Source organism: Leopardus geoffroyi, chromosome D1 (genome assembly GCF_018350155.1).
Source record: "Leopardus geoffroyi isolate Oge1 chromosome D1, O.geoffroyi_Oge1_pat1.0, whole genome shotgun sequence".
Taxonomy (NCBI): Eukaryota; Metazoa; Chordata; class Mammalia; order Carnivora; family Felidae; genus Leopardus; species Leopardus geoffroyi.
In genome coordinates this window covers 63,087,968-63,096,648 of record NC_059329.1, presented here as the reverse complement: position 1 = coordinate 63,096,648, position 8,681 = coordinate 63,087,968, and the positions used below count along the sequence as shown (strand labels likewise).

The following is an 8,681-nucleotide window of genomic DNA, read 5'->3' as shown; positions in this document are numbered from 1 at the left end:
TAGTGGTTGATGTCATCTTTTGAGAGAAGAAGTAGAGTTTGAGGTTTGAACAGAATGAAGAAGTTTTGAAAAAGGTTTTGGAAGAAGGGAAAGTTGATCAGGCAAGTTTTTTAGGATGGACAGGAAGCATTGAGGTCTCATTTAAAGTTGGTAACTATATAGTAAAAGCAGCCATTTTTGTTACTTTAGGCTTATTCTAAGAGCACTTGGGATGATCAGGTACAGGTGCTGAAAGGTGAGTGGTTGTATTCAAATAGATTGGGGTTTTGGCAAAGGACTGGCTTAATCAATTTGACATTCTATTTTCTTCTAGTATACCATGAGTTTGTGGAGGGGATACAACAAAATTATCAATCCAAAATCATATTGGATATGGTAGTAGGTGAGCAGGTAATTAAAGGTTTTACATCCCACATCAATGCCAATATTATCTCAAAAACGCCTATTGAAGGATATTTTTCTCCACCATAGGTTTGATGCCACCCTCATCGTACACTAGATAATTGTAAAAACTAGGTGTGCTTTTGGCCTTTTTTATACTATTAACATTTTATTTTTCTTTTTTCTTTTTTTTTTTAATTTTTTTTCAACGTTTTTATTTATTTTTGGGACAGAGAGAGACAGAGCATTAACGGGGGAGGGGCAGAGAGAGAGGGAGACACAGAATCGGAAACAGGCTCCAGGCTCTGAGCCATCAGCCCAGAGCCTGACGCGGGGCTCGAACTCCCGGACCGGGAGATCGTGACCTGGCTGAAGTCGGACGCTTAACCGACTGCGCCACCCAGGCGCCCCAACATTTTATTTTTCTTACACTGGTATCATACTGACATAATTTGTTGCACATTTTTAATGTTGTGAGGTTATTCCTTATCACTATTCACCTTTCAAATCTTAGTTTATTCACTGATTCCTTTTCCTTCGTAGACCATAGCTTTTATTTGTTGAGTCTCACCAGTCTATCTTTATGATATTGATTGGGATTTGCCTATTCAAGAAGAGTCTCCTATATATCACTAGCTGCCTAAAGAGTAAGAGGCACACTTTTGAAGTGGACTAAAAAAAAAATTGCTTCTTGTATCTGCCCATACAAATAGTCCAGAAAAACCTCAGCTCAAGATTCATTCCATGGCATCACCCAGCAACTGCTCCACTGCTCCAGTCTCTGAATTCCTCCTCATCTGCTTCCCTAACTACCATAGTTGGCAGCACTGGCTGTCCCTGCCCCTCAGCCTCCTTTTTCTCCTGGCCATGGGGGCCAACACCACCCTGTTGACCACTATCTGGCTGGAGGCATCTCTGCATGAGCCCATGTACTGCCTGCTCAGCCTGCTCTCCCTGCTGGACATCATGCTCTGCCTGACTGTCATCCCCAAGGTCCTGGCCATCTTCTGTTTGACCTCAGGTCCATCAGCTTTTCTGCCTGCTTCCTCCAGATGTTTATCATGAACAGCTTCCTCCCCATGGAGTCCTGCACATTCAGGGTCATGGCCTATGATCGCTACATGGCCATCTGCCACCCACTACAATATCCTTCCATAATCACTGACCAATTTGTGGCCAAGGCTAATTTCTTAATAATCACACGAAATGCCCTACTCACTGTACCTATTCCTATTCTCTCTTCCCAGCTCCATTACTGTGGGAAAATGTCATTGAGAACTGAATCTGTGCCAACTTGTCTGTGTCCAGGCTCTCCTGTGACAGTTTCACCCTTAACGGCATCTACCAATTTGTGGCTGGTTGGACGTTAATAGGCTCAGATTTCATCCTCATCTTCTCCTATACCTTCATCTTAAGAGCTGTGCTTAGGTTCAAGGCTGAGGGGGCTGCTGTCAAAGACCTGAACGCATGTGACTCTCATATCATCCTCATCCTGTTCTTCAGCACCATTCTGCTGGTTGTGGTGTTGACAAACATGGCCAGAAAGAGGGTCCCCATGGACATCCTCATCCTGCTCAATGTCCTTCATCACCTCATACCCCCTGCCTTGAACCCTATTGTTTATGAGGTTCAGATCAAAGAGATAAAACAAGGAATTAAGAAATTGATGGGGACAGGGATGTGAATATATGAAATAGATCTAATTTCTTTTCTTCCTTCTCCTCAGTGATTTTGCCTAGACAGTGTATTGGAAAAAAGCTTGGTGAGTATTTACTCTATACTCTGAAGCTCACTTTATAACTGACCCAGATTTCTTCCATTACTCTCTTCACCTGATTTTGGTGAAGGTAGGCAACAGGAAGAAACTGATATTCCTTAATTGTGTTGAGCCCAGGCAATTTTATTTAAGTAAATTTAATCTTCACAACATTTCTGCAGGTGTCATTACTTCCTTTTTACATACTAGGAAAAAAATGATGCTTTTTAAGATTGGAAACTGCTAAAGACCACATTATCTGGAAAATGGCAGAGGTCAAAATCCAGACTCCAAAGCCCAGGTTCCTTCTACAGAAATTCCCCTTCAAGTGCAATTGATGCTGGATACCTGACCTCTACCTTACTCTCCTTTGCTTGTGGTTTGTCCTTCTGTATATCTATTTCCCGCCTATACCTACTTTCTTGAGAACTAGTGGGTTCTCAGAGATGACAGAATCCTGCCCAACAAAGCATCTGCAACCCTACAGGAGAAGAACGTTCATAATAACATATAGCAATACCAACTTCCTCTTCTATCTTATGCAGTCTCACCATCTTCAGGGAGTCTTAGAAATGAGGATAAGTTGGGGGAGAGAGAGATGGGGAGAAAGGAAGCCATTTCCCAGAAAATGGGGAAACTGACCAGGACGTTGGGTTGGCCACTTCCCCTAAATGTTTAAGCTACACAACCAGTGAATTGAAAATCAAGTCTTATTTGATTTGTTGACTTTTGCTCAAGAACTCTAGTTGAAAGTGAGAAGACATAGCAAAGTGTCAGGTTTCTGGATAATAGTGGGTCCGGTGAGGAGAAGAAAAGTCATACTGGTTATTTTCAGATTATTTAATGTAAGCAAATGGTTAAATGGATATTGGAAACCTAGAAACTAAAACAGGGGATACTGAAGTAATGGAGAGGTAGCACCTGTGGGAAGAACTTTACACTTGGGAAGAGTTTGGTCATTGGGCCCTAGAAGGTTGGAAGTGGGCCCATGGGGCTGTGTCTCACAACGCTGAGGAAGGTGCTGCCTTGAACTGGTACTAGTGTCACAGGAGCTTAGAAGAGGGGCCCTCAGAGCTGGGACTCGGATCTCTGAGGATGGATCCCTATCCTGCTGCTACCTCTGAGGGAGCTCAGTGAGGCTGATTTGACCCTGGGAGTTCCAAAACCAAATCCAAACCAAATCCAAACCAAACCCAAACCCAAATAAAACTGAAACTCAATATCCAACCAACCAACCAACCAACCAACCCTGGAGACTAGAATCAATTCCACTGCCAGGTGAAGAGCCAATGCTTGGGGATACTGACAAGAACAGACAGGAAGAAGCAAGTATCCCTTGCCCTGCTTCAGCCTTCCAGTCTTTTCCTGTCGTTCTCTCTGGGCGGAAACTAACAGGGAGCCAGGTGTGTAACTAACAGAAGAGTCCCAGTGTCCAAGTCCCAGATCCCACAAGATCTGCATCCCAAAGCAGATCTGGATGGGTAGGTTTGAGGCTGAGAGACAAGAGTTAATGATTACACAACTCTTGTTGGTTCTGAGTCTGAGGGCTTGTGACTTGCCAGTGTTCACTGGCTCCCAGGGACTGGACACAGAATCAAGTTCTCCTGTTCAGGTACACGAAGAGACATGACAGTATAACATAATATTACAGGGGAAGCTTTCATAGCTGTGAAAGAATTTGGAGTTAGCTGTCAGCAGGAATAGAGAGTGATTGCATCACATTATGGGGATTCCACAGAGTAACTGCATCTCAGTGCTGCTGTGGGCTCCAGGGCGGACTCTTCTACATGCAGTAACAGCAGGAAAGGAAAATGACGTCCATTTGTCTACAAGAAGGTACTCTTTTTTTTTTTTTTAATTTTTTTTTTGTTTATTTATTTTTGAGACAGAGAAAGACAGAGCGTGAGCAGGGGAGGGGCAGAGAGAGAGGGAGGCACAGAAACCGAAGCAGGCTCCAGGCTCTGAGCTGTCAGCACAGAGCCCTATGCGGGGTTTGAACTCACAAGCAGTGAGATCAGGACCTGAGCTGAAGCCGGTCGCTTAACCGACTGAGCCACCCAGGCGCCCCAAGAAGGTACTCTTAATGTCCTTAGACTTGGCTCTCATTTCCTCAAGTCCAGCCACAGGTGTGACTCAGTATTTGTCATTTTCTACAAGAGAATTCTCTCTTAGGGCTCCCTCCATCTCATGGCTGTTAGAAGAGTTTTATACAGCACCACCTTCCTACTGTCCCTCAGAGGACAGAGGGCCAACTTCAAACACTGTGGCCTAAAATTTTACTAATAATCCCAATGTTCTTATATACTGATAATAGCGATAGTCATGACAATGAAAATAAAAGCTCAAATGTTTTGAGCACTTGCAATATACCAGTATCTGTGCATGATTCTTCTGTGGATGATAATAAAAATTCTTTAAGAAATCTAACAGAAAGGATATAATTCATAGGAATAGGACAGATTGTCATGTGATATTGTCCAGCATTTGGTCCACTCTGTTGGTCTCTCTAGGAGTGCTTTGTCTACCTCTGCTATGCTTCTCCCAGGTGCAAACCCAGAAGGGACTCAAAGAGGAATCGCTGTTAGTTGGTCATATTCAGATCTTAATCCCTTCACTAGGCTTTTCTAGATCAGTGCAAATCGCCAACATAATTATAAGTGGGTATACACAGTTACAGAAACTACAACTTGTGTTAAGGATTTGTAAGGGATTGGGGGCCAGCACACCTGTTGTCATTACTCACAGTGACAAGCACATCTTCTGGTACATCAAACGAGTTAGGAAATATCCCCTTGCTTATGCTACTGAAGTGGCTAAGAGAAGAGTTAATCAATAGTGTTTACAATGCGTCTTTAGTTCTAAGTAGTAGATTTCTCAACATAAGAATGGACAAGATATATGCTTGAGGTTGGCTCTCAATTCTGGTCTTTGAGAGGTTAAGAGGACCACAATTTTTCATAGAATTGTCAAGCCCAGTGCAGGTGGCTTAAGGAACTGGACACAATGGCTCTAAGACAGATTTGGGCTGAGTCCTCATAGATAAAGGGGATGGAGGAATAGGATTACCCAAAGAGCCAGATCTTGAAGGGCAGACACAACTTTGCCATGAGGCTCCTGTAGCAAAAAATGTTATTGAACATGTCTTGAATGGATAGACTGAAGTAGCAGAAACTAAAGGCATTTAAAAATTTTTTTTTCAACGTTTATTTATTTTTGGGACAGAGAGATACAGAGCATGAACGGGGGAGGGGCAGAGAGAGAGGGAGACACAGAATTGGAAACAGGCTCCAGGCTCTGAGCCATCAGCCCAGAGCCTGACACGGGGCTCGAACTCACGGACCGCGAGATCGTGACCTGGCTGATGTCGGACGCTTAACCGACTGCGCCACCCAGGCGCCCCTAAAGGCATTTTAAATAGGCATTTTAAAGGTACAAGCTTTCAGTTTTAAGATAGATAAGTACTGGATATGTAATGTATAACACGATGACTATAGTTAATACTGCTGTTTGGTATATTTGAAAGTTGCTAAGAGAGTAGATTCTAAAAGTTCTCATCACCTGCAAAAAACATGTTTTTCTTCTCTTTTTTTGTATCCATGTGAGACACTAGATAATTTGTGGTAATCATTTAATCGTATACGTAAGTCAAACCATTATGCTGTATACCTTAGACTTATATAGCGCTGTATGTCATATCTCAATAAATTGGAAGAAAAAAAATAAGGTCTTTCATAAGTTAACTGAAAAATCTGTGGAGTAACTTTGCTAACACAGACTGACTATGGTCCAGTTGTACTGGAAAGGGTGTATTAATGAGAAGGGGACAGGAGGAAGCCAACTGATAGCCACTCACTACACTCCCTGGTTTGAGGGTTAGTCACATTTGCAAGAAGAACACAGAGCCTTTTGGAAAAGAATATCTGAAGCCATTGAACACTGATTTTCAGGACCAGAGAAGATTTAAATCTAGAGCCAATAGCAAGAAAGAGCAGTGTATCTCCTGGAATTAAATTACCTCGAGGAAAAAGATGACCAATGCTCAAAGCAATGAAAGAACAAAACTACATTTTCTGCATATAATAAAGTGGAGTTTGGGAGCCTCTTAGTACATATCTATCCTGATACACTGTTCCTCAGATGTTTTCTAAGTCTTTGGGTGTTAACAATGAGAGATGTGACCTGAGAGGCCCAGTGTGGGACATCAAAGCTGTGCAGCCAGGGAATCTACAAAGGCTGAAGTTATTGCCAGGAGTAAATAAATGCTTCATAGCCTGCAAGTCAACACTGCTCTCTTGTGGCTACCAGCGGGAATAGCAAAACTATGGTGATTGCAGCTCTCCATCTCTACTTGATGTTTGAAAGGGGACTGACATCTCCGTGTTGTGAAAATTCCTGGGATCTCCAACACTTAGAAAGAGGTAGGGAGTGGCTTCAAGTAGAAGATATTGTGCTTCTTGCTTATTAGCCATATGGGGATTTAAATGATTAATTAAAAAAATAAAAGGAATATAACAATGTATACTCTGATTTTCTTTTCTTCAGTGACATCCAAAATAAAAATCAAATCAATGACATGAATCAGGTATTCATAAGTGTAGAATGTATTTCAGTATTTAATAAGAAGTTACATTAGCAATATTGGCTAAGGACTGTATATAATAATAACATTTATTCCTTTCTTCATCTACTCAACCAAAAATTAGTTGAGTGCTTTGTGTGTCGTTAACATGTTAGTAATTAGCATAGATAGTTACCAAGAGGTAAACTACTTTTAGAGAAATTATGATTATAATTTTGGGAATTATCATTATTCCCAATTTTACAATTGAGCAGAAAGGTAAAAATACTAATGGTCATTGAACTAACAGAATCAAGAGAGAAATCAGGCATGTTTGGTAACTAAATCCATTTTTTCTATCACTTTGTCTAGGGATTAAGATATATTTTTAGACTTCTCCTGGACAGCTATGTAGTTTTCTGAAGTTTTTGTGCTCCAGATTACAGATAGCAAAGACAGTGCACGTCAAAACCCACCATATATAGAATTAATCAAAGCTAGTAAAGTTAGTTATTACAACAAAGATATCACAGTAATTTAATACAAAACTAGCTTACTTCTCTCATCTAAACCCATTCAAATATGGGGGCTTTGCTTCATGTCAACATTTAGGGCCTGAAGCATCTTTCATTTGTGGATTCTCCATGTATTAATCTCTCAGGGATCTCCAACAGGTACTTCTGAATCTGACTGACATACAAGCAAAGAGAGAGAATGTTCAAGATCTTGTAGGAGGTTTTAGGGGCTCAATCTGGGAAAGATTTACATCATTTTTTCTATCATCCCATTGGCCACATTCCTCACATAAATCCAACTGCCTACAGGAGAGGCTGCATCATTGAACATTCACCTCTTAAAAAAAAATTTTTTTTAACATCTATTCATTTTTTTTTTTTTGAGACACAGAGACAGAGCGTGAGCATGGGAGGGGCAGAGAGAGAGGGAGACAGAGAATCTGAAGCAGCTCCAGGCTCTGAGATGTCAGCACAGAGCCCAATGTGGGGCTTGAACTCAAAAACCATGAGATTATGACCTGAGCTGAAGTTGGATGCTTAACTGACCGAGCCACCCAGGTGCCCCTGAATATTCATTAAAATTTTTTTTAAACGTTTATTTATTTTTGAGAGACACAGAGAGACAGAGAATGAGCAGGGGAGGGACAGAAAGAGAGGGAGACCCAGAATCTGAAGCAGACTCCAGGCTCTAAGCTGTCAGCACAGAGCTCAATACGGGGCTTGAACCCATGAGCCGTGAGATCGTGACCTGAGCCGAAGTCAGTTGCTCAGCCGACTGAGCCACCCAGGCGCCCCATGAATATTCATCTCTTAAGAGAAATGATACTAGAGAGACTCTTGCATGTAATATATACTTAACTTCTTCCCAAGGGAGACCACCCAAGCTCACATGCAGTCACTGTGTGCCACACAAAGTCCAAGATCTTGAGCAGTGTCTTCTCCATCAGGTCCTGATATGATTCCTCACAGGCCATTTTCCTCCTCCTACCACATATGTAATGGTGGAGCAGACACTAGTACCAGTCATTAAGATTCCCAGCTGGAAGCGAGGCATGGAATTCATTTAGCAGGAACTTGTTCATGGTAATGCTGGAATATTTTGGGGGCAGACACTGCAACATTTTTACCCACTGAAGTGGTGGAAGTTCTCTAACTAGACACTGGTTATGTTCTCTGGGTGAAACTCTCCATTGTATCTACGACCTCTAGTTCTGTCTTTGGGGGGTTGCGTCTTCATCATTGTTCTCCATGGCATTATATCACACAGGCATTGGAATGTGTGACTTCTTTTGCATTACCGCTTTTGGAGGCTGCTTCTAGCTCATAAAATATTAAGATCAATAATTGTATTAATTCTTGATAAAAAGCTTTCTTTAAAAGCAAGCTCAGGTATCTTTGGCAATAAACATCCTCAAAAAACAAACAGGTGTCTGATCTATTTGTATCAGGGCAGTTCCATGGACTAGTAATC

At 41.8% G+C, this 8,681-nt stretch overlaps 1 pseudogene; it reads left to right on the top strand.

The window, feature by feature from the left end:
- The first annotated feature begins 1,006 nt into the window (after window positions 1-1,006).
- Window positions 1,007-2,065, top strand: LOC123601273 (annotated as a pseudogene).
- The last annotated feature ends 6,616 nt before the right edge of the window (window positions 2,066-8,681 follow it).